Source organism: Macrotis lagotis, chromosome 1 (genome assembly GCF_037893015.1).
Source record: "Macrotis lagotis isolate mMagLag1 chromosome 1, bilby.v1.9.chrom.fasta, whole genome shotgun sequence".
Taxonomy (NCBI): Eukaryota; Metazoa; Chordata; class Mammalia; order Peramelemorphia; family Peramelidae; genus Macrotis; species Macrotis lagotis.
In genome coordinates, this window is record NC_133658.1 from 91,589,663 (window position 1) to 91,614,166 (window position 24,504).

The following is a 24,504-nucleotide window of genomic DNA, read 5'->3' on the forward strand; positions in this document are numbered from 1 at the left end:
AAAGGTGGTAATCTTTTTAAGTTTATTATTTATTTATTTTGAACTTTGTTTATAATTTAAGTTATGAATTTTCTTCTTCCCATCACTTCCCTATTCATTGAGAAAGAAAGAAATATAATATCAATTATATATGTGAAATCATGCAAAACATATTTTCACATAAGCCATGTTGTCAAAAAAAGCAAGAAAAACAAAGTGAAAAAAATATGTTCCAGTCTACATTCAGACTTTTATCAGCTCTCTCTTTGGTTGTGGATAGCATTTTTTATCACAAGTCCTTCAGAATATTCTTGGATCATTGTATTTATTAAAGTAGTTAAGTCTTCACAGTTAATTATCATGACTATATTGCTGCTACTCTGTATAATGCTTTTCTAGTTCCACTCACTTCACCCAACATCAGTCAATATAAGTTTTCTCAGGTTTTTCTGAAATCATTCTACTCTTCATTTCTTATAACACAATAATATTGCATCACAATCATATACCACAACTTGTTCAACCATTCCCAATTGAATTCCCAACCATTCCCAACCTTTTAATGTCCAGTTCTGTCTCACCACATATATCATATATATATATGCATGTGTGTACATATATGTGTGTATACATATTTATACATATAGTCCTTTTTATTTTCCTTTTATCTCTACATCTCTAGGGACATAGTAGTCGTATTTCAAAAAGGATGCAGAATTTTATAGTCTTTCAGGCATAGCTCCAAATTATTCTCCAGAATGATTAGATTAGTTCACAACGCAAGCAACAGTTCATTAGTTCCAATTTTTCCACATTCTCCAACATTTTTTATTTACATTTATCTGTCATGTTGGCTGATTCTATGGATGTGAAAAGATGCCTCAATTATTTTAATTTTTATTTCTCTAATCAATTCTTTCATGTAACTATAAATTTCTTCGATTTCTTATTCATATCATTTGACCAGTTATCAATTGGGAAATGACAATTTTTTTATATAAATTTAGCTCACTATACTATATATTTGAGAAATCAGGCCTTTATCAGAAAACTTGCTGTAAAAATGTCTTCCTAGTATATTGATTTTCTTGTAATCTTATTGCATCTATTTAGTTTGCTCAAATACTTTTTTAATTTTATGAAATCAAAATTATCCATTTTACTTTATGTAAAATATACTTTATGTACTTTTATATAATCAAGATTATCCATTTTATTTTACATGATTACCTCTATCTATTGTAAAATTTTCCCTCTTTTTCTAATTTATTTTTATCACCCTTTCAATCTAAATCAATTACTGACTTTTATCTTGGTATATTATGAGAGATGTTGGTATATACATAGTTTGAGTCATACTGATTTCTAGTTTTTCCTTCAATTTTTTTCAGATAACGAATTTTTGTGCCAAAATCTTTACATCTACATCACTATGAGCATTTACATTATGTTGTGTGTACCTAATACATTCCATTGATTCACCACTATATTTTTCAGCCAGTACTAGATTGCTCAGGTGCTAAGATTCTTGAGAAATGTAGAAAGTTCATAGGTAAGTCAAAATTAGTGGGAAGGATGAATCCTAAGGTCACATGTATTTGAATTTGTATTCTTTAAAGTAATAATTATGTAAAATGTGACAATTTCAGACCAATGGAAATATGTGGTGTTCACTGCACAAGATTTGTTATTTATGTTAATCAGCAACTAATCATATATAGACTACTGGGTACAAGGGTAACCCAAAGAAAGACTAACAAGAGTTGATGGCAGATGTATTGATTCAAGTTTCTGTGACAATCCCTTGCCCCTCCCCCCCAAAAATGTATCTTTACTATCTGACCAACCTAGTAATAAAATTCTCAACAAAACAGCACTTGGCTGAACTGGTTAGACAATAGGCACATGATCTATGACATGTATTTGACTGTAGGGAGTATAGGGAGTATCTGACCACGATATTTCACACAGTCTTTAAGAACATCTATGATATGAAAGAGTTTACAGAGGAGGACTTAAAAGGAGGCACATCCACAAACACTGTAGTTCTGTTTTATAATTGATAGGATTTTTGTTATCTGTTTAGCTGCAATCTATCACAAAACATTACTACAATTGTTTATGCATTCTATTAAATATGTCAGAGAGAAAAATCTTTGTGCTTTAGAGGAAAGAAAGAAGAGAAGGTAGAAGAAGAGGATAAAGAGGAGGAGGAAGAGGAAGAAGATGATGTATTGAATATAGACATTTCTGCCTTGTGAACAATTTTTGTCTTTGTCTCCAGAAATATTATTCAAATATTAGGATTGAAATATTCATTGTCTCTTGGATAAATTTAAGTCTCTTGAGCATTTAAAAATATTTTGATAATTTATTTTAATATATTGGTTTTCTTTTTAACTGTATTTTCATTTGCATATTTATGAACATTATTTTGAGGAGGAATCCTTAGGGTTTAATTACATTCTCTTTTTTCTTTTTAAAATTATTTAAAATTTTATTTATTTATTTTCATCCATTTGTACATGTATATTTTTAGATTACAAAATGTCCTTCCACCCTCCCTTTCCACTCCCCTTCAGTGGCAGTCAGGTTAGCATTGTACATACATATTTTGATAAACATGTTTACAGATTAGTAATTTTTGATATGGGGCATTAGGATTAAGGGAAAGAGATATATAAGAGATAAATTTTATAGTGTCAGATTCTGAAGGGTTGTTTGTGTGAATGTGTGTTTCGTTTTGCTTTGTTTTTCCTCTTCTGGATGAAGATAAAATTGTCCATAGCCAGTCTAACACAGTTGTCCTAGTTTTCTGAACTGCTGAGAGGGGCGACTTCCATCAAGGTTGTTCATCTCACAATGTTGTTGTTAATGTGTACATTGCTCTCTTGGTTCTGCTCCCTACTCTCATCATCAGATCCCATAAGTCATTCCATGCTTCTGTAGAGTCTGATCATCTATGAGTTCTTATAGAACAATAGTGTTCCATAGTATTCTTGTACCATAACTTATTTCTCTATTCCCCAATTGATGGGCATCCCCTCAATTTCCAATTCTTTGCTACTACAAAAAAAGCTCCTATAAATATTTTAACATGTGAGACTTTTTTCCTTTTTCTATAATTTCTTCTGGATAAAGAACAGAATTGGAATAGCTGGATCAAAGGATATGAACAGTTTTATTGCTCTTTGGGCATACTTCCATATTGCTTTCCAGAAAGGTTGGATCTGTTCACAACTCCATCAGCAATATCCCAATGTCCCAGTCCTCTCACAACCTTTCCAACTTTGATCATTTTCCCTTTTTCTCATCTTAACCAATCTGATAGGTGTGAGAAAATGAGTTTAATTTGCATTCTTCTAATCAATAATGATTTGGAGCATTTTATATGATTATATAAAGCTCTGATTTCTTCATTTGATAACTGTCTGTTCATATCTTTGACCATTTATCAATTGTGGAAAACTATATTTTCAAGTAGACTAGAATACAAAAACTATTGAGTTCCTTAATTAGAGTATAAACTCTTTAGAATAGAAACTGCCCATTTATATTAATGTAGTTTCCCCAAAGAAGGTACCATACTGTTGGCCTTGTAATAAGTAACCAATGAGCATTTGTTGTTCTTGATTATAGAAAATAAATTCCTTGAAAGAAAGAACACTGTGTGTGTGTGTGTGTGTGTGTGTGTGTGTGTGTGTGTGCTTGTATACCCATCATAGAAGCACAGTGTTTCCCCATGGTAGGATCAACCAGCCAATAAGTATTTATTAGGAGTTTATCATGAATCATGCAAGGTCTAAGTGGTACAGGTAAAAAAAAAACCACCTCTATCCTGTTTACAAAGGAGTTTCTGGTCAATTGGACTATCCACATGAAAACAACTATGCCCAAACAAGATATAGACAGGATAAATTGAAGATAATTCTGCATTAACATTAAGCTGGATCAGAAAAGACTGAGATGTTAGCTGGAACTCAAAGGAAGTCAGAATGCAGAAAGAAGGAGAAAGAGTTCTCTAAGGCATGGACGAGAGGGAACAAAAATGGCCAGAACCTGGAGCTTGATAATCAAACTGAATTTCATTGGATTTAGAGACATTTTAGTAGACTATCAGTGTCCACTGTGGAAACTAAAATACTTAATTTATGTTCTTTTCTTGCCTGCTTTCTTTGAAGCTGACATGTTTCCTAAAACATAGTTCCATATTTTTGAATTCGGTTTATAAAGCTATCCCACATTGCTTTAGTCACTTCACAGCAAAGTGCCCAGCATATAGTAGGCACTTAATAAATGCTTGGTGGTTTGATTTGACATGAATGATATCTCTTTGCTAGCACACATAAACTTTTCATAAATCTTTCTTGCTTTTTCCTAGAAATCATTATGAAATCCAGAAGGGAAGAAGCATCCATTAAGTTTTGAGATTGTAAAATGAGATATATAGATGTTGGAGTTGAAAATTATGACTTTCAAATGAAGTCCTGACAACAAATTTTTACAACTGAATATGTTTATAAGTTATGTCCAAGAAACTGTTAATTGGGATTCTGAGGACATTGTGTATAAATAAAAGAAAGGGTTTTTTTGAGTTTGTATGTTTGCTTTTTCCTAAAGGTAAAATAACTCTAGAAAAACGAATCACCATTAAGTGTCCTATGAGTGATGAGGAAAGTACTGCACTGCTAATGATAACTAAAATAATTTTATGATAAAAATTCATGAGCATCATCTGGCATGGGATAATAGCCTATTTCCTTACTACAACCCATCGAGTAGATCCTATTTGGAAGATCAAGAGGAGCAGACACTGTGGGAGATCCTTCTCCCTAAGATTCCTACCAATGTTTATACTCTTACTCAATGGAATAGGCTACACACCTACACTTTCTCAGTCTTATGGAGCAAACCCAAAGTCCCTATTCTACTCCAATAACTTATTTCCAGTCTACCTTTCCCCTTGTAAGTATACCTATCCTTCAGTCCTGCTTCCCATATTCAACATTTTTGGATGATCAAGAAATTCCCAGCTAAAATCTATTAAGATGGGAATTCATGCTAATATGACAGAAAAGGATAAATTTTGGGAAAAACTGGGACAGACACTGTTGATGATCCAACAATTCTGTTGAACAATTTGGAGCTATGTCCAAAATATTATAAAACTGGATATACCCTTTGATCCAGCAACATCACTACTGGGTCTGTATCCCAAGAGATCATAAAAAAGGAAAAGGATTCACATATAGAAAAATAGAGCAACTCTTTTTGTCATGTCAAAGAATTGGAAATTTAGGAAATGTCCATCAACTGGGGAATAACTGATCAAATTATGGTATATGAATGTGATGGCACTCTATTCTTCTAATAAAAATTTTGATCAGGTGGATTTACAGAAAAAAACCTAGAAAGATTTAGGTTTTTTTAGGGGTTGTTTTGGGGGGGAGGTTTTGCAAGGCAATGGGGTTAAGTGGCTTGCCCAAGGCCACACAGCTAGGTAATTATTAAGTGTCTGAGGTAGGATTTGAACTCAGGTACTCCTGACACCAGGGCTCTATCCACAGTGCCACCTAGCCACCCCAAAAACCTAGAAAGATTTACATGAACTGAAGCAGACTGAAGTGAACCAGAAGAAAGAACATGGTACACGTACAAATAATGCTGTGTATTGATCAGCTATGATAAACTTAACTTTTCTCAGCAATACAGTGATAAAAGACAATTCTAAAAGACTTGTGCCTTAAAATACATTCTAATTCAGAGAAAGAACTACGGAGTCTAAATGCAGACTAAAGCATATATTTTCACTCTCTTAAATTTATTATATGTTTTTTCTTTCTCATGTTTTTTTCTCCTTTTGTTCTGATTCTTTTTTAATAACATGACTAATATTGAAATACATTAAACATGATTGTATAAATGATTTTTTCAGATAAATTACTGTCATGGAGAGGGAAGAGAGGGAGGGAGAAAAAAAGAATTTCAAAATCTTATAGAAAAACGAATGTTAAAAACTATCTACATGTAATTGGAAAAAATAAAATTAAAATAATACTAAAAAAAGATGGGGAATCACTGTCTTACCATTTGTTTTGTCAATATGTTCTTCAGACACATATACATTATCATCTAATTACTAATACACCAAAATGATCCCTGAACTTGTTAGTCACCCCAAAGTAGTCACATAAAGATGCACCCTAAAAACCAATGATCATTTCTATCCTCCCAGCAGCTCCTATATAGATAGATAGATAGATAGATAGATAGATAGATAGATAGATATAGATATAGATATGTTTGACTCAATTAGAATGTGAGCTCTTTGAAATCAGGGATTCTCTTAATTTACTATTTGTAGTTCTATATTTAATATATTATGTGGCATATAAGAGCTAAATATGAATTGTTTTTCACTCATTCTTGTGTTGTCCTTTCATCTGTATGTTCAATCATTCATTTTGAAGTAGAAGAGTAGACCAATTTGAGTGAAGACAATGCACATAAACAGAGACAATAGTTTGTTTAATGTTGTAACAGTGAATTGTTTAGCAAATGAAGCATAAAACCATTTTCTATATTTCATTATTCTCAAAAGAACCATAGAGTCCAGTTCCTGGGGGGAAAAACTTTATATCTATAGAACAATATGCTAATCTGAGAATATAATATAATGTAAGTGGAAATGAGAAGGAAAATAGAGATATTTGAGGATAGTTTTGTTCAATGACTTTTAAAGGGAGTTAAGCAGCAAAAACCAATTAATTAATTAATAAACCATGCAGATATGTGATGAGTTTAGAAATAAATTTAAGAGAGGTTTAGGGAAGCTAAAGAAGAAACAGTTTCATGCTCATACTCAGGAATATTTCATACTCACTAAAGGAACAAGAATTAAAGATTTCTTGTACTATTTGATCCCAGAATCACAAAATTGACAGGATCCTAGTGAATCATCTATTCTAACTGTACCTGAATAAGAACCTCTTCTAGATAAATTCAGCAACTTATCCCTGAGTTTTTCTTTGAAGACCTCTAGTAAAATGGAACCTTACAATTTCCTAAAGTAACACATTTCACTTTTGAATATTGCTGTAAGGATTTTGTTCATAAATCAATCCCAGATGTGTCTTTCAATAACTTCTAAAAGTCTTGATATAAAAATATAAGAAGCACCCAATTGAGTGGTCAAATTGGATCCAGTCCAGTTGAGTATTTGGCAGAGATTGATCATATGGTTATGAATGTCAGACAAACTTTGTCAATATAAGGAACCACCTCTCCCACTATCTACCTGGGTCAATAGTCATCATTATTATTGCAGCCTCAAAGGTGGAAATCATCAGATAAGAAGATAAAATTAGCAAGAAATAAAAATATAGAGCTTTTGTATAGCATTGAGTGAGCAAAATGATGAAAACTTGGAACTAGCCATCATAACATTGTCCTGTTGGCAAGAACTTCACCTTCTACAAATCATTCTGCCAAAATAAAATATTTATTTAAGAAAAACAAATTAGGGGTGACTAAAAGGATAAATAGACACTTTCTTCAATCTTCGCTAACTCTCTTTTAAAAAGAAGGAATTGTGTGGAAGTAGAGGAAGTTTACATCTGTTTCTACAGGGTAAGAAAATAAGAAACCTAACAAGACAATAGCCTTATGAATTTTTAGTATAGAACACTAAGCTCTAAGGTGCTCACTCAACAACACTACCACCTCTTCCCTAAAAGGCCTCCACACTCTGGCAACATGTACAAAGAGATCTAGAGGCTTTCATTTTGCAACCCAACTAGCATTTTGTTCTTTAACTGCCTGGCTCACCCTCTGTACTTGCCCTCACTGCACCATTCTGGGGCAACATGTAGCATACTTCAACTCTGACTAAACATTTGTGAAGGACAAGAAGATGAAGAAGAGAAGGACCTTGTCCTGCCAGGGGCATCGGAGAATTTAAAAATGAGGGACCAAGAGAAAAACACTAATAAGGAGACATAAAATAGATCTAAAGGAAAGGGTTCTGGCATAGACCTGGAGTCAGTCCTGTCAAACCAGAAATTACTTGCCTTAGAGATTAAGCTAGTGAAAAGTGAATTTCTGAACTATAGGAGAAAACTAAAGCTATCCTCAAAGGAGAAGGAATCAGAAAAATGAGCCGCAGGGGAATGAATGTTAGAAGGAAAAAAGATTAAAATTAGAAAGATCCTATGAAGAGCAGAATTCTACCCCAACTCATAAAATTCCATGAGAAAAATAAGAAATCAATAACAAAGATAGTCAAAAAGAAAGAAAATTCTTTACCAAAATATATAAAACACTATGTCTCTAAAATATTTATCACAAGACATAGGAAATTGAATCAAACATGTGACATAGAAAGACTAAATTCTTAAGAAAATATGATATCTCAGCAGAATATCCCAGAAAGAATCAAAAGAAGGATAAGATTTCTAGAAGAAGAGAAAGGGAACAAATGGAAGAATTTGTAGGCTACAAAGCAGAAATTTTTTTAGAAGAATACAAAAAAATGTAACTGTGATGGCAAATCTCTTCAAAAAATAAGAGAGAACAATGAACTGGTCTTGAAAATGTACAGAAGTGAAGGGAAATTCACTTCAGAGAAAAAGAAAAGGAAAATTCAAATATTTCACAGAAATACCTGACCTGAACACAAGCAAATCCCATTGGTTTCAAAGCCATGATTCACAGAGATAGTCTAAGGATTTTAGGTCACCATGGAGAATATGACAAGTCAAAAAAAAAATAAATCCTATGATACAATAAAACTAGCTTGAATATTTGATCATCAAGAACAAAGGATCAGCCAATAGGATCTATAAATCATATCTCAGGAAAAAAAAAGGTTAAGTTTCAAATTTCAACACATACCATAGTTAAATTTAGCAATTCCAATGACAGCAAATTTTGCAAGTATGAGGGAAAAGCAATTCAGATAAGAAGGAAAGATAATTTGAAAAACAAAATATTACTTTGCTCCCATTAGAAACAATAGAAGAGGGTGTAATAATATATTCTGAAAAGCAAGGAAGCTCAATATGCAAACAAAAATGACAGTCCTTGAAGAACTGAATGTAATCAATGAAAATATGAGCTGTTATTCAACCTGAATATACACCAAACAACAAAAAAATCAAGAAAGGTAAAAAAAACATAATTACCAAGGAAATGACAAGAAATAAAACAAATAATTTGATCTCCAGATGCTAACAAAAGGAAAAGGAGAAGGGGGGAAATGTAGAAAAAAGTAAAACACCTACGAGTATTTTTTTAAAATAACATGAAAATTATAAGGAGATTTCTTTTTAAAAGTACGTGAAAATGAAGCAGAAATAAAAAAAACTAAGAGAAGTAACAATAAAGTCACACTCCTGAACTACCTTAAAATAAACCTCCCAGTCCTCTACTCTCAGGGGAAACAATGAATTTTGTAGGAATAAATTGAAAAATAGGAGATAGATAGATAGATAGATAGATAGATAGATATAGATATCTATATCTATCTATCTATATATATGTATATATATCTATATCTATCTATAAATATATGTATATATATATATATATATATATATATATATATATATATATATATATATATATATATAGGAATAGGGACAGTAGAAGAGATAGAAGAATGTGTTGTATGTCTAATTAAATCAAAAGTAACCATTGAAAGAAAAGTAAGTCCTGAAGTATCTCAACAAAAATGGGGTTGATGAGAAAATGGATCAAGTGATAAAATGAAAGACTGAAATAGGAGAGAAAGAAAAGGGAAGAACCTGAATCAGTGGGAGGGTAGCATAAAAGAACATTACCATGGGTTGGAACTATATTATGTAATGAGGTAAGGGGATCTTGCAGTGAGTCTAAACTTTAGTGACTTGCCTTTTTCTAGAAGAATGGTGTGCTTTAGTAGATAACACACTACTTCAAGCAAAATTTGCAGTGCTCAGACTGGGAGTGGGAGGGTGAGGATTTCCTCAATAAAAAATAACTTTAAAGGCATTGATATATTTCAGGTCCCTAAACTGAACTGTCTTTTAGAATAATGAAACACACAGCACCTCTAAATAAGTAGCAACATGAAACATCTTTCCTACCAGCAGTGTACAGAGTTCTAACCCAACTTAAAGCCCAAAGTCATGATGCAGGCTGGTAGAAGGAGAAAAATAAAGAAAAAGAATCCCATAAGTGGTTGCCTTTATAATATATCAATGTGAAAAAAAAAATTCTGTCATTCTGTAGGCAATGCTGAATGGTATGGCTTCAGAAAAAAAAAGAAACTTGGGAATATTTGTTTGAAAGGTAAAATAAACAGGAAAACAATTTATTCAATGACAACAGTATTATAAAAATGAACAACTTTAAAAGACTTAGGAATACTGATCAGGCTAAATACCAACTACTATTCCAGATAACTAGTTATGAGATATGCTACCTATTTCTTTTCCCCTTTTTTACCTTTTCATGTGTCTCTTGAGTCTCCTGTTTAAAGTCCAAAATTTCTATTTAACTCTGGTCTTTTCATCAGGAAAAACTGGATTTCTCCTATTTCATTAAATGTCAATCTTTTCTCCTGGAAGGGAAGGCTCAGTTTTACAGGATAGTGAATTCTTGGCTGCATTTCAAGCCCCCTTGCTCTTCAGAATATCATATTTCAGGCCCTTCAATCCCTTAATGTTGATGCAGCCAGGTCCTATGGAATCCTTACTGAGGTTCCTTGGTATTTAAATTGTTTATTTCTGGCTGCTAGCAGGAGTTTTAATCTGATAGTTCTGGAATTTAGCCACAATATTCCTTGGTGTTCTCATTTTTGAATCCCTTTCTGGAGACGATCAATGCATTCCATCAATAATTATTTTGTCTTCTGGTTCCATGATATTAGGGCAACTTTCCTTCAAAATAACCTGAAATATTGTTCTAGGCTTCTTTTGTACTCCTCAATGTGTTCAGGAAGCCCAAAGATTCTTAGGTTGTCTCTTCTGGATCTGTTCACCAGGTCAGTAGTTTTGCTGATGAGGGATTTTATGTTTACTTCAATTTTTTTTTGATTTTTTTGGTATTTTTTAACAGATTCTTATTGTCTCATTAAGTCATTAGTATCCACAGATCCCATTCTTTCTTTTAGAGAAGAATTTTCTTAATTTACCTTTTGCAATTCCCTTTGCCCAGTTGTGGTTTTGTGAGAATTATTTTCTTTTTTGCACTTGTCCAATTGTACTTTCCAAGAATTTGATTTCTTGTTTCAAGGTGTTAATTTTCTCATGGGTTTCTTTTCCCTATTTTTCCAATTGATTTTTAAACTCCTTCCTGATCTCTTCCAAGACGTCTTTCTGGGCTGGAGACCAATTCATGTTCTCCTCAGAAATTCTAGCTCTCTCTGAGTCTTTTTCTTCAAGGTAGCTTTCAATGGACTCCCCTTTCCTCTGATTTTTCTACATTTTCCTAGATCTTATGTTGGGGGAGGGGCTGGTTCACAGACCTTTGGTTTAAAAAAAAACCTAGAGGCTTTGCTTAGTGGGCTTAGTAACTCTAAGTGGACTGGCCAGTAGTGGAATGTCTGTTCCCTTGATTTGTGGCCCACTCCCTAGGTCTGAGGGGGTGGGGGGAGCAGTAGTGTCTGAATTATTCATGAATAATATGTGATGGACCCTTGGGCAATATAGTTAATCTTATTATTCACTCAGTACTGAGAGAGATCTGCTGCCCACACCTGGGGGGGGGGGGCGGAGGCTGAGGGTGCTAATCTATTTGTTCTGGAAAGAGTCCCTTTCTCCCACGGGGGGAAAATATTAACTGTAAAATACAGGTTTGAGACTCTGGTCTTCTAGGCCAGTGGAGCTGACTGGATTGATGTCTAGTCATTGTGCTGAAGCTCTCCTGCCCACTCACAAAGCCAAAACTTCCAGGGCTGTTCTCAGGTTAGACCTGGACCTCATCCCACTGCATCCCACTGCCCGTACACTGGTTCTCTGCTCTCTGCTCTCTGCCTCCAACTTACCCATGTTCCCCTGAGACAGAACTTGTTGGTAGATGCTCTTCTCCTTTGCTTTTTTTCTGGATTTTATGGATCTGAATTCTGTTAAGAGGTTTGATTCATATTATTTCTAAGGAAAAGCCAGGAGACCTTAGGACAGTGCCTGGCTGCTCTCAGCCATCTTAGCCAGAAGTCCAGAATTCTTTTTTCAATATACAAATACTTTGTTGAATATTTTCATCCTTCCTCTTCTTTTCTTTATAAAATTGTATTATGGGATAGTTATTTGGGAATGGAGGAAAGAAGACAAGAGGAAATTTTAGTTATATAAAAACAAAAGGCATCAATATTTTTTAAAGAAACTAAAATTATTTCCTACAATAAATTATTATGAATCTAGGTATCCATGAATTTTTTAATAACCAGACTTGTCAACCAATGGCATTGATCCAGAAATGAATGGTAATGGAAGGAAGAAAATTATATTTCAACTTGCACTCAGAGGTCATCAGGCTTCTCTCTTTGGAAAAGAATGACATTTTTTCATTCTAAGTCTTTTGGAATTGTCTTGGATCTTTGCATTGAGCAGAGTTATCAGGTATTTCATAGTGGATCATCATTATAACATTCTGTTACTGTCAACAGTGATCTACTTGAACCTACCATTTTTTTAAGAAAGTTATTTTACTTTTTTATAGAATTCTTACAAATTTATTTTCTCCAACATGAATTCTAAATTTTTTTTTACATTTTCAGTTCCAAAGTCTCTCCTTCCCCCCTCATTGAGAAGGAAGGCAAGCAATTATTATATATATATATATATATACATATATATATATATGTATATATATATATATATATAGTCATGTAAAACATATCTCCCTATTAAAGATGTTATAAAAGATAACACAAACAAAAATAAAACCCAGAAAAAAACAGAGTTCCGTATTCAGACTCAATTAGTTCTTTCTCTAGGGATGGCATTTTTCATCATGAGTCCTTCCAAATTATATTAGATTGTTGTACCACTGAGAATAGCCAAATCATTCACAGTTGATCATTGTATCATATTGCTATAACTGTGTACAATGCTTTTTTTTTGGCTCTGCTCACTTCACTTTGCATCAATTCATGTAAAGCTTTTCAGATATTTCTGAAAGCAGCCTGCTCTTTATTTCTTTCACTACAATACTATTCCATCACTATCATACTCCAATCATACTTCAATCATTTCCCAGTTGGTGGTTATTCCCTCAATTTCCATTCCTTTGCCACCACAAAAAGAACTGCTATAAATATTTTTGCACATATGGGTCTTTTTCCTTTTTTAAAAATAACTTTGGATATAAACCTAGTAGTGCTTCTGGTGCATAAAAGAAAAGAAATGATACAACTATAAGGAAGGAAACTGAGGAACTTATTTAATAGCTATCAAAAAGTGATGAAGATACTAAAGGCATGGAAAAATTCTCAGTAATTATTGATAGAGAAAAAATAAGGAGACAGAGAACATCAACAACTACTATATATATATATATATATATATATATATATATATATATGTAAATGAACCATTAGGAGTATTTTACTTTTTATAAAGATTGAACTTAAAATCTTTAAAAATTATGTTCAACAATGAACCACATCTGTACCACCTAATAATTGCTTGAAATTCCACTAAGGAATGCAAGATTGTATTGGGTTATTATTTATTGATTACCAAAAAAAAAAGGTTCCAGATGGAGGCTTAAATCACTAAATGATAGCGTTTACACATTCTAAACTATTGCACCTGAATATACTTTAATACTAAAAGTGACCCATCATGTCACTGATTGATGACAAATCACTCCAACTGAAAGAATGATGACCCCAACTGTATGCATTCATAGATGCTTATATGCATAAGTAGAGGTTTAATTGAGAAGCCCCTTCCTACTTGGTGAAGCAGATCCTCAGTCAGTCAAGCAGACCTATACTCAAATTTTTTTTAGTTTGATAGGTCTTCCAGAGTTCTTTCTATATCAGGGTAACCCAGAATAAACTGTAGAAATTTTTTTAAAAATTAAATGATTGTTCTTGTGTTTTCAAGGTCTTTTGGGAAAAGTGTTATATTGATTTCTATGATCCATTGTTACCACACATTAGAATGTAAGTTCCTTGAGAACAGGTACTATTAAATTTTTCTGTTTTTGTATCCAACATACAACAGGAATCCAACACATACAGGTATTTAATTCTTGTTTAATGAAATTGAACTATTTTTACATGATTTTGTCCAACTAAATTGGTATTTTACCAAAGAAAGATCTGCAATTTATTAATTTTTACTTATTAGTGAACCCTGTATTCAACATAATCTAATTTCATCCTGACTGGAATTATCCTCTATTTCTTTAAGGTAGAGAGAAATTCAAGGAAGGGATTCATGGGATAAGAATCATAATGTAAAGATCATCATTTACAGCTGAGTCAACACTATATGCTCTTTGCTTTCCAATTAGCCTTCCAGCTCTCATAAACACTGAATAGCTCAACAGAGAAAACTCTGATTTTTCAATGATTCAGTTCATTGCCAATCACTTCTAAAGAGCTGGAAACAATGATGGGATATATAAATCCCATTATTGTAATCACTTCAATTAGCCATTAAGTATGAAATTTAGGTTTGCTGTAGTCTTTGCATGGGCTATGTTAAAAATACACATAAGAGACATTTCAGCTTCTTATCTAGACACTAGTTTCTTCTCTGTAAAATGGCATATAGATAAGGGATCTCGGCCCTCTAAGGTATATTATGCAAACATTTGTCCTTTTGTTCATGAAAGTCTGTAATAAAATTAGCTAATCTTTGTGAAAAATTTACATAATTGCAAATAGTGATAGCTATAAAGAGAAAGAAATATTGTACAATATTGGAATTTGATTGTTAATAAAAAATCTCTATGGCCACTAAGATTCCTTATATTTCTAAATGTTTATGATTCTAATCAAACAGTTTCACATGAATTTGAGTAAGAATGGATGTCTGAAGCTGTTTAATCCAAATCTTTCATTTTGCAGATGAGCAAATTGAGGACAGGAGAGGTTGTCCATGATCACATAAGTAGCAAGCCTTCAAGCTATGGTTTGACCTTCAGCATTTTGACCCTAAATCTAACATTTGTTCCTTCACTACCTCTCACTGGAACTTCGGTCTTCCTGCAACCTTTCTTTCTTCTTCTACCTTAAATGGTAATCTCCTTTCCTACATGCTCTAGAATCCAATGATATTAGCCTACTTGCTGTTTGTCAAATAAGACACTGGTTCTACTAATTATCATTTTCACTTAATGTCCCCATGATGAGAATTTTTTCCTTCCTCTTTCCTACAATCTCCTTATACCCTAACTATTACCTTCCCCTATTCATTCTGTGATCCTGCAACAATGACATCCTTGCTGTTCTTCAAACAGCAAACTCCATTTCCCTACTTGGGGTATTTTCACTAGTATTCCCTTCTCATCTCTGCACCCTGTATTTCTTATTTTCCTACAAGTTCCAGGCAAAAACAAAGTTTATCATCTTCAATAAGCCTTTCTTGATTGCTCTGAATTCTTGTGTCTTCCCTCTATTGATTATTTCCAATTCATCCTGACTAAAACTTATTTGTACAATGTTTTTTCATGTTTCCATTAGACCTCTAGCTCCTTGAGAGCACAGATTGTCTTTTGTACCCCTTTCTGCTTTCAGTGTTTAGCATTAATTAAATATTTTTTGGATTGACAGAGTGACTTTAGTCCTAGGCAATGCATTTTTCTACTTTTGTCTGGTTGATAAACAATAAATTGAATAGAGGGATTTCAAACTCCTTGAAAACATGACAAATTCAGACATAGATATGTTTATGTTTATGCACAGCTATATAGCACATGCTTTCCCTGAACATAATGGTCTAATATAAAATTTTCTAGATGCTCATAAGATTTATTTACAAAGGTCTGAAGATAGTTTTAACCACATAAGAAATTAATTTTATCATGATCTTTTAAGGTTAGGGCTTGTTTCATTCATTTCAATCACTAAAGTTTAGGTTTCATCTACTCCTCCTTCTTGGGAACCAAACCTTGATTGATTTCTCAGAATTTATTCTATCCTCTAGGCAAGCTATGTGCTGATTTATAAGGTGTGAGACTTCCAGTCAATGCAATCTCCTGAATGTTGTTTATTTATGATATCCAAGAGAAGCTGATGCTTTTAGACACATGAGCTTCAAAACTAGGACTGTTTGTACCTTCTTGGAAAAGAAGTTGGACTATTCACTTTCACTCTTAATAGAGGAAATGGAATGATAATTCATTATTAATATTACTACTCTTTCGATTTTCACAGATGTAGAGGAAAAAAATCATTAAATGATATATAAAAAAGTCAGACTTAGAGTCAGGAAGTCTTAGGTTCAAATCCTGCCTGTGACATATAATAACTGAGATTTTGAGTAATTCATTTAACCTGTCTCCTTTCTGAGACTATAAGTTGCAGGAGAATTGCTGAGCTCCATTAATATGAAGAATCCCCTCATACAAATTTATCCAGGACTTCAAAACTCGAACTTCTTACTTTTTAAAAAATTTTAAGTTTTTGAAATAATGGATTACTTTTAAACACTGTCTTGTTCATCTCCCAACACTGACCAGAATTTTGATCTTTAATGCAAAAATCTAGGAGAGAAAGGATAATCAGAAATTGCTTCTTTCTTTCCTTTATTTTAACAATGCAGAGTAATGTTTATTGTCCAGCTCTGATTTAGTTAATCAGACTGTATATTCACTATAATGACTGGCAAGGTTTAATCAAGCATTTGTGAATGAGTCTCCTTATACTGGATTAAGAGATTAGTCATGATGGCTAGAGTTAGGAAGACATTTGTTTACAGAGAGAAGTCTTTTTGTACTTTTTCCATTTCTAATTCCTCAATATATTGACAGAATGATTTGTTTAATAATCATTTAAATTTGTTCTTTTTATTGCCTTCTTTGGTTTACAATCAGATTGCATTAGCAATTATTATCTAGGGGCAGCTAGGTGGCATAATGGATAAAACACCGGCTCTGGAGTCAGGAGTACCCTGGTTTAAATCCGGTCTCAGATACTTAATAATTGCCTAGCTGGGTGGCCTTGGGCAAGCCACTTAACCCCATTTGCCTTACAAAAAAAACCCCTAAAAAACAAAAAAACAATTATTATCTAAAATATAATTCAAATATAATATATTTTCTAACAGGAAAAAAATTTATGAGGGAAATAAAGTTCATGTATGTAGGCCAAAGATTATAAGATAGAAGATTTTTTTAGCTAGAAGGGACACTGGAAATTAATGAATCCAACACTACATTTTATAAGAAAATTGAGGTGAAATCAATGGAACTGATGCAATATCACAAGGTTGCAAGTAGAAAGTCAGAATTTATACCAGCCTCCCAGTCTCAAGCAATTATTGCCCCCCCCCACTAGACTCCCAGGATAATTGGTATCGGCACTAATCTCAGAGATCTAGGAAAAGATCATCTTAGAGTAAATTCATAATATTCTAGAGGTCAGAGGGTAGTAGCACGGGACTGATTGAACAGGTGCAGAAGAAAGTTGAGGCACAAGGAATCTAGTAGCTAGTCTAGGTCTACTGGTCAAGTGTTGAGTCCAAAAAATGTAAAATGATTAAAAAGAGCAGCATAAGCAAATAGGAAACACCAGAGGTTAATTATGCTCCCAGAACAGGGCTATTTACTCTCTGCCAAGGACAGAGGCTATTTGACTTCTGCATGCATATGTGGGCTGACAAGGTCTTACTTGTGTCTCTTTACAATCAGACAGAACTCAAAAAATGCCCTCTCCTACTTGAAAGCAGCATCAGAGATGATAACCAAGTCCAAAGAGGACCTTAAGTCTCTTAAATAATGATAACTAATAAAAATGATAATGATAATAACATAGTGCTCACCTTCCTTCACAAATTATTAGGAGAGTAGTACCCCAACCCTAATACTTCTCAGGAATTGAGTTTAAAAATTTCCTTGCTAACAAACCATCCTGACAGTGTCATTGCTATTGGTGGAAACAGAGATTGATTTACCTTACATTTCAATTTAATTAGATAAATATTCATTAAGCACTTACTATGTGCAAAGAACTATGCTAGATTCTGGAAATATAAAACTAAAAGGGGAAAAAAGTACCTGTAGTAGAAGGGCTTATATTCCATTGAAACAATTTTAAATGTCCATAAAGAAATATAAAGAAATACAAATTAATATAAAATAATTCCTGAGGGATCAAGAAATTGATCATTCAAGAATTGTCCTTTGAAGGAAGACCAAGAAGGCAAAATATTTTTAAACACACCTGGAGAGAAGAAAGAAAATGGAATTTCATATTCTATGACTACGTGCTACCTATGACACCCTCTGATAAATCAACATACATTCAACTCTCCATCACTTCACAACCAAAGTAGGTGAACCAATGCCACTGAGGAGAAAAGAAATACTGCTGCCATCAGCACTGAGACCACTACCTCAGGTTTATCACAACACTTCCTCTCCTGAGGTTGTGATATTGTTGTAAACTAAGAGTCTTCTTCACCACATGGATCTTCTCTTTGTCATCACTGTCAACATTATCCACAACCATAGCCCCCAAATCTGCCTCTCTCAAAGATGGTGATTGAGCAGGCCAAAAGAAAAAGCAGCCTTCCTATCAAGTCCATCTTATCAAGATACCTGGCCTCATTCATTCAATGACCTTCCTGATGGTCATTACCATCAACCTTTGCATCATCATCTGATTAAATTAAGTGCTAAAATCAATAGCCCTAACTACCATTGAACTGTCTGATGCTTTAATCTATGTCTTTCAAAGACACACTTAGTTGAATCAAAAAAAAAAATCCAAAAATAAACAAAAAACATGACTTCTACCTATACTTCGAATTCCTTTTATCCCTCATCAGTTATCTATATCATTCCCCAGGTCCAATCCTCCTTTGTCTTCCCCTTTTACTGTGCCTTCTGAAACCACCATTAAAAAATTATTTTTATTACTAGTCAGTGAAAAAATATTTATTAAGTGATGACTAGGTACCAGCACTGTGCTAAGCTTTAAAGATGAAAGAAAAGTAAAAGACAATCTCTTCCCTTAAAGAATTTACAATCATAGGTCTCTGCATATTCCCTCCATCTTATTAGGTTCACAGAAACCTGGCTTTCTCTAAGATATTTCAATTTTTCCATAGGTAGGTAGCATGGCCCCAATGCTGGTTGGTTCTTTTTTCTCATACTCTTTTTCCATCCCTTCTAGCCCCTTTATTTACTGCTACTATTCTGTTATATTTACGTAGAATAATATCAATGGATGGAGTGAACCTCAAAGGTTTCTTTTAGGTTTACTACATTTGTGTGTTTAAATCCCTAGAGAGTATTGCTTTCTACTTCTAAAGTTTCCCACCTTATATTCCTAGGCATGTAGTTTTATTATAGCCACCCCTAAATCTTCTCTCTGTCTCTTTGACACTGTCTCTGTCTATCTGTGTCTCTCTGTCTGTCTCTCTCTATATCTCTCTGTCTCTTTGTCTGTCTCTCTGTCTCTTTGCCTGTCTGTCTCTCTGTTTCTCTGTCTCTCTCTTTGTCTCTCTGTCTTTCTCTTTCTGTCTCTGTCTGTCCCTCTGCCTCTATCTGTCTGTCTCTGTCTCTCTATCTTTCTCTCTTTCTGTCTGTCTGTCCCTCTGTCTCTGTCTCTCTCTCTCTGTCTCTGTCTGTCTCTCTGCCTATCTCTCTGCCCATCTCTATCTTTATGTCTTTCTCTCTCTCAGTCTGTCTCTTTGTCTGTCTCTGTCTCTCTGTTTCTCTCTGTCTCTGTCACTCTGTCTCTCTGTCTGTCTCTCTGTCTTTCTGTCTCTCTATCTCTGTCTCTGTCTGTCTGTCTGTCTCTGTCTCTCACAAAACACACACGCACACACACACACACACACAAAGACTTATCTTCTAAATAATCTATTTCCAAATATAGGTACAACTTTCGTTACAGGTTTTTCCTACATTGTTTTGCATCAACAAGACTGTTATTCTAACTTGATCCCTTATTATCTTTCTCTTGGATTCCTATAACAACATAGATCTATAGAATCACAGAAGGAACTTCAGAAGACTATCAAGTACAACCCACACATGAAGGAGAATCACTCTTCCAAAATTCCTTAATTCTATCATGGGCACCACCAACCTTCCAGTCAAATAGATTTTCAAACTTGATCTTATGCTTTCCTCATCACTTTCTCTCACCCCACATTTTCAAGAAGTTGCCATTTTTGCCTCTGTAACATCTCGCAAAGCTATGCCCTTCTCTGTACTCACAAGACCATTATCCTAGTTCAGGACCTCATCAGCTTTGATCTAGACCACTGGAATAGCCTCCTAACAGTCTTCCTGTCTTGTCTGTCCCAATCATCCTACATATAACTGCTACGGAGATTCTCTCAACCAATCTGACCATGTTAATCCCCTACTCAAGAAACTTCAGTAGCTCCCTAGTGAATGAATGAATGAATGCAAAATATATTTACTAAAATCTTACTTCGTGCCAACCAAAATACTAAGTCTAGGGGTGCAAATGGGATCAAATGTAAACTCTCCTGTTTGATGTATACAGTTTTCATAACTTGGTCCAAACCTATCTTTCCAGACTTTTATATTATTCTATGCAACATATACTGTTATCCAGTCAAACTGGCATATAGGCACCCAATAATAGACACAATAGATCAAATGAAAAATTCTACATTGTCAATTTGCAATTCTTCATCTGAGAATTCCCTATGCTTAATGACATTACAAGTTTCAGGGTAGATCCCTATTCTTAGCACTTGGTTCAGTGCTTTACACTTTGTGGATCCTTAATAAATATTAGTTAAATTGAACTGAAGTCATGTGATTAATAATTTAAAGTTTACAATGCACTTTCTTGATAACTACCTTGTACAAATAGTATGATCATTATTTTACTGATTAAGAAACTGAGTGCCAATAATTGCACAGGTTGTCTTAGGAAAGCAAGTATCACAGCAAAAATTCTGCTTCTGCTCTCCCCTGATTCAGAAAATTCAGTGTCTCTATGATATTGCATTGCTTGGATGTATTAGAATACTGTTAGAGTGATTGTGTCCAATGGAACCTTCTTCCAGTGAGAATCGGGTTTAAAAGTTGAAAGTTCCAGGAACTATTATACAAGATAGTAGCTAGAAAAAAGTGTGGATTGTAAAATGTTGATCAAATGGAAAGGGGACAAAGATCTGTCAATCATATCATTTCAATATTAATATCTAGTCCTTTGGTTATTTGATTGATTTTATTTCCCAAGCAGTTATCCCTATTGGGAAGAGATATTTCACATTTTAAATTATTTGGTTAAAAATTAAATTAAAAATTTGGATAAAAATCAATCCCCAAATGTTTGCCAAAAACCAATTTTTAAATGATAATCATCCCTAGACCACTAATTCAATCCAAAACACCAAGTATTCCTATTATATTCAAGGAGCTCTTCTAGGCTGTAGGTGAACCAAGAAAAAAGAAGCCATTACTCCTCAGGAGTTTATAGTTCACATTAAGATTCAAGGCTTTACAATACCACTACTGGGTCTATATCCTGAAGAGATCATGAAAAAGGGTAAAAAATATCACTTTTTACAAAAATATTCATAGCAGTTCTGTTTGCAGTGACAAAGAATTGGAAATTGAGTGAATGTCCATCAGTTATGGAATGGATGAACAAATTGTGACATATGCACATTAGAACACTATTGTTATATTAGAAACCAGGAGGGATGGGAATTCAGAGAGGCCTGGGAAGGTTTTGCATGAACTGCTGCTGAGCAAGATGAGCAGAACCAAAGCATTATACACCAAAGCAGCAACATGGGCTTGATGATCAATCTTAATGGACATCAGTGCAACAATCAGGGACAATTTTATGGTATCTGCTATAGAGAAAAGCATCTGTATCCAGGGAAAGAATTGTGGAGTTTAAACAAAGACCAAAGACTATTACCTTAAATATTTTTTTTAAAAATGTTATCTTATTATGTAATTTTACTATTTCTTATATTTTACTTTTTCCTTAAGGATATGATTTCTCTCTCAACACATTCAATTTTGATCAGTTTAAAGCATGGAAACAACACAAAGGCTATCAGACTGCCTTCTGTGGGAGTTGGGGGGAAGGAAGCAAGATTAGGGAAAAATTGTAAATTTTTTTAAAAAATTAAAAAAAGAAAAATTCAAGGCTGTACTTCTTTAAGACAAGACTCCAAAACAAAGATGGAGTACCCAAATCTTGAGACCTTTTTTGTAACCATTGACCTATCTCACCAAACACACTTCTGCCTATTTCAAATAGTGTATCAATTCAAAATGTTTTATTAACAACAAATATCAGAATGCTTGTAGTTTTCCTCTCATATATTTATTAATCTTTATACCAAGGAAAGTGGCAATGAATAATTTCAAAAATACAAAATAAACTCTCCCCCTTTGGGGAATTTAGTTCTTGAGGATATAATAAAGAGCAACATTTGTTTAGAGAGAACAAACTAAATCTTTTCTGCCAAGATGAGAGGACTTTATTTTATTGAACTAGATGATAGGATGCAATAATGTATGTGGGCAGGTTTCTCCCTAAAGTGTTATTGATGTGATTTTTAAGAAGTTGTGTTTTTTATTATTATGCACACAGACTAGAATACTCATAAAAAGGAATATGCTAGAAAGAAATACTTTGTATTAGTAAAATGAATAGCATTCATCAAATAAAGGTTGGTGTTTTAAACATTCCAGAGGATATAATAGCTAGGAGGAACTATGTATGTACCTGGCCTCCAAATAGGAATCAGGAGAAGAAGAGTCTGTCTTCTACACCCAGTATGAAAAATTTATAGACCTTGAAAAATGACTTCCCTACAGATAAACCTCAAAGGGGATTCTCTGTTATTTTAATAAAAGAAGGGGGGGAAAAAGACTAGATCACCTTGGAAAGAAAAGTTAGGAAGTCTTACTAAATATTAAGCTTCACATGGTCAATTCATGTCTGCCACTTTCAGGAGGAGGTCAATGAGACCATGTTACAGATATCATTTTTTAAACCATATAACCATATGTTTTTGTTAAACTTTTAAAATTTGATTTGAAAAGAATTTTGTGCCAAATTTTGTTTGTCAAGGAAACTGATGAATCACTTAGGTTTTGCACAATCCTTGTTTTTCTCTACTTTCCTTTCATATTGTTTGTCTCCTGGCAATTTATCTATTTCTTGGCATCTCTCCCACACTGGAGTGGGATCTAAAAGAGAGATAACTGCAGTTAAATCCCTTATTTTGCTATTCCTTTAGTAGTTCCCATGAAACTTTTAATGAAATTGGAGTAGAAATTCATATACCCTCATGTTTCCCTTATTCTTCAAAATACAAATCTCCTAAAAGACTAGCAAATTAAGTTAAAACAGCAAAACATGATAGATGCACATCAATGATAACAAATATTAAATTATTCAATGACAATTTATCCACTGCACAGCAGATATAGAGTACCCACACACAACAGAAACAGTTCCACTTATTGTCTTTTTATCCATGAATGATCATCCTTACATATAATTGCGTAATTTATTAAATCTCCCCAGTCTCTATTTCTTTGTCCTTCTTCCTCTTTTGAGTGGTGCCCATTATCAGTTTCCTGATCCCCTATTGTCCTCTTAAGCTTTCGATATTAGTCATTTATACATGTTGATTAATTGATCGATTGTATTTAAGTGGGAATGAGTTTGAAAAGGGTATGTGTTCTCAGCTGGGCATTTGCATTTTTATTCCTCCATTTCTAATTTTGGAATGCAAGACATTTATTCCCTTGTTAGAAAAATTTCAGTCACCAGCAAGCAGGTGGAGAGATTTTAGTTTTGGCAAGACTCCCCTAAAATCAGATTATTAAGTCAGAGAGAAATCTGATTTCATTATTTTAGACTGGGGAGTGGAGGGTATTCCCTCCCTCATGCCTCCCTCAAGTTCTTTCTTTGACCTACCCTTCTGTGCCTGAGGACATAAAGCATATTTTTACCACTGCTCTTTGATCTGCTAATCTCTGCCCAGAAATTTCTAAATGGATATATTTGGCTTGGACATGACGTTTCTTTGTAGGTAATGAGACTCCTGCTATATATAAACCCCACTTTCTGAGGTCTTGAAACTCAACCCTGTGTTACTTGTAATTTTTTCTCTCATTTCACTCATTATGTTGGTCCTAAAAATGAAAGTTCCTTTTGTTAAAAGAGAATCTATATAACTGGACCTTATGACGGTAAGAGTAATCCAGATGTAGAGTAAAAGAGTGATAAATCCAAAGTTAGAAGTAAACTCAGATGCCATCTGGTGCAACAAGCTTATTGTATATATGAGAAAACTGAAATTGATAAAAGTTATTTGACCTGTCCAAGGTCTCACTGTTAGT

At 33.7% G+C, this 24,504-nt stretch overlaps 1 long non-coding RNA gene across 7 annotated transcripts in view; it reads right to left on the minus strand.

Annotated features, from left to right (window-relative positions):
• Window positions 1-24,504, minus strand: part of LOC141500931 (uncharacterized) — a 405,792-nt gene that overhangs the window by 300,122 nt on the left and 81,166 nt on the right. For 3 of the 7 annotated variants that reach the window (XR_012472086.1, XR_012472089.1, XR_012472083.1), the window contains exon 1: window positions 10,465-12,780. The exons of 2 other annotated variants lie outside the window; for them this stretch is intronic. This is a non-coding gene — a long non-coding RNA (uncharacterized LOC141500931). Of the gene's footprint in view, window positions 1-10,464; window positions 12,781-24,504 lie in introns of those variants that run through there. 2 more of the 7 variants (XR_012472091.1, XR_012472087.1) reach the window with 2 other exon arrangements.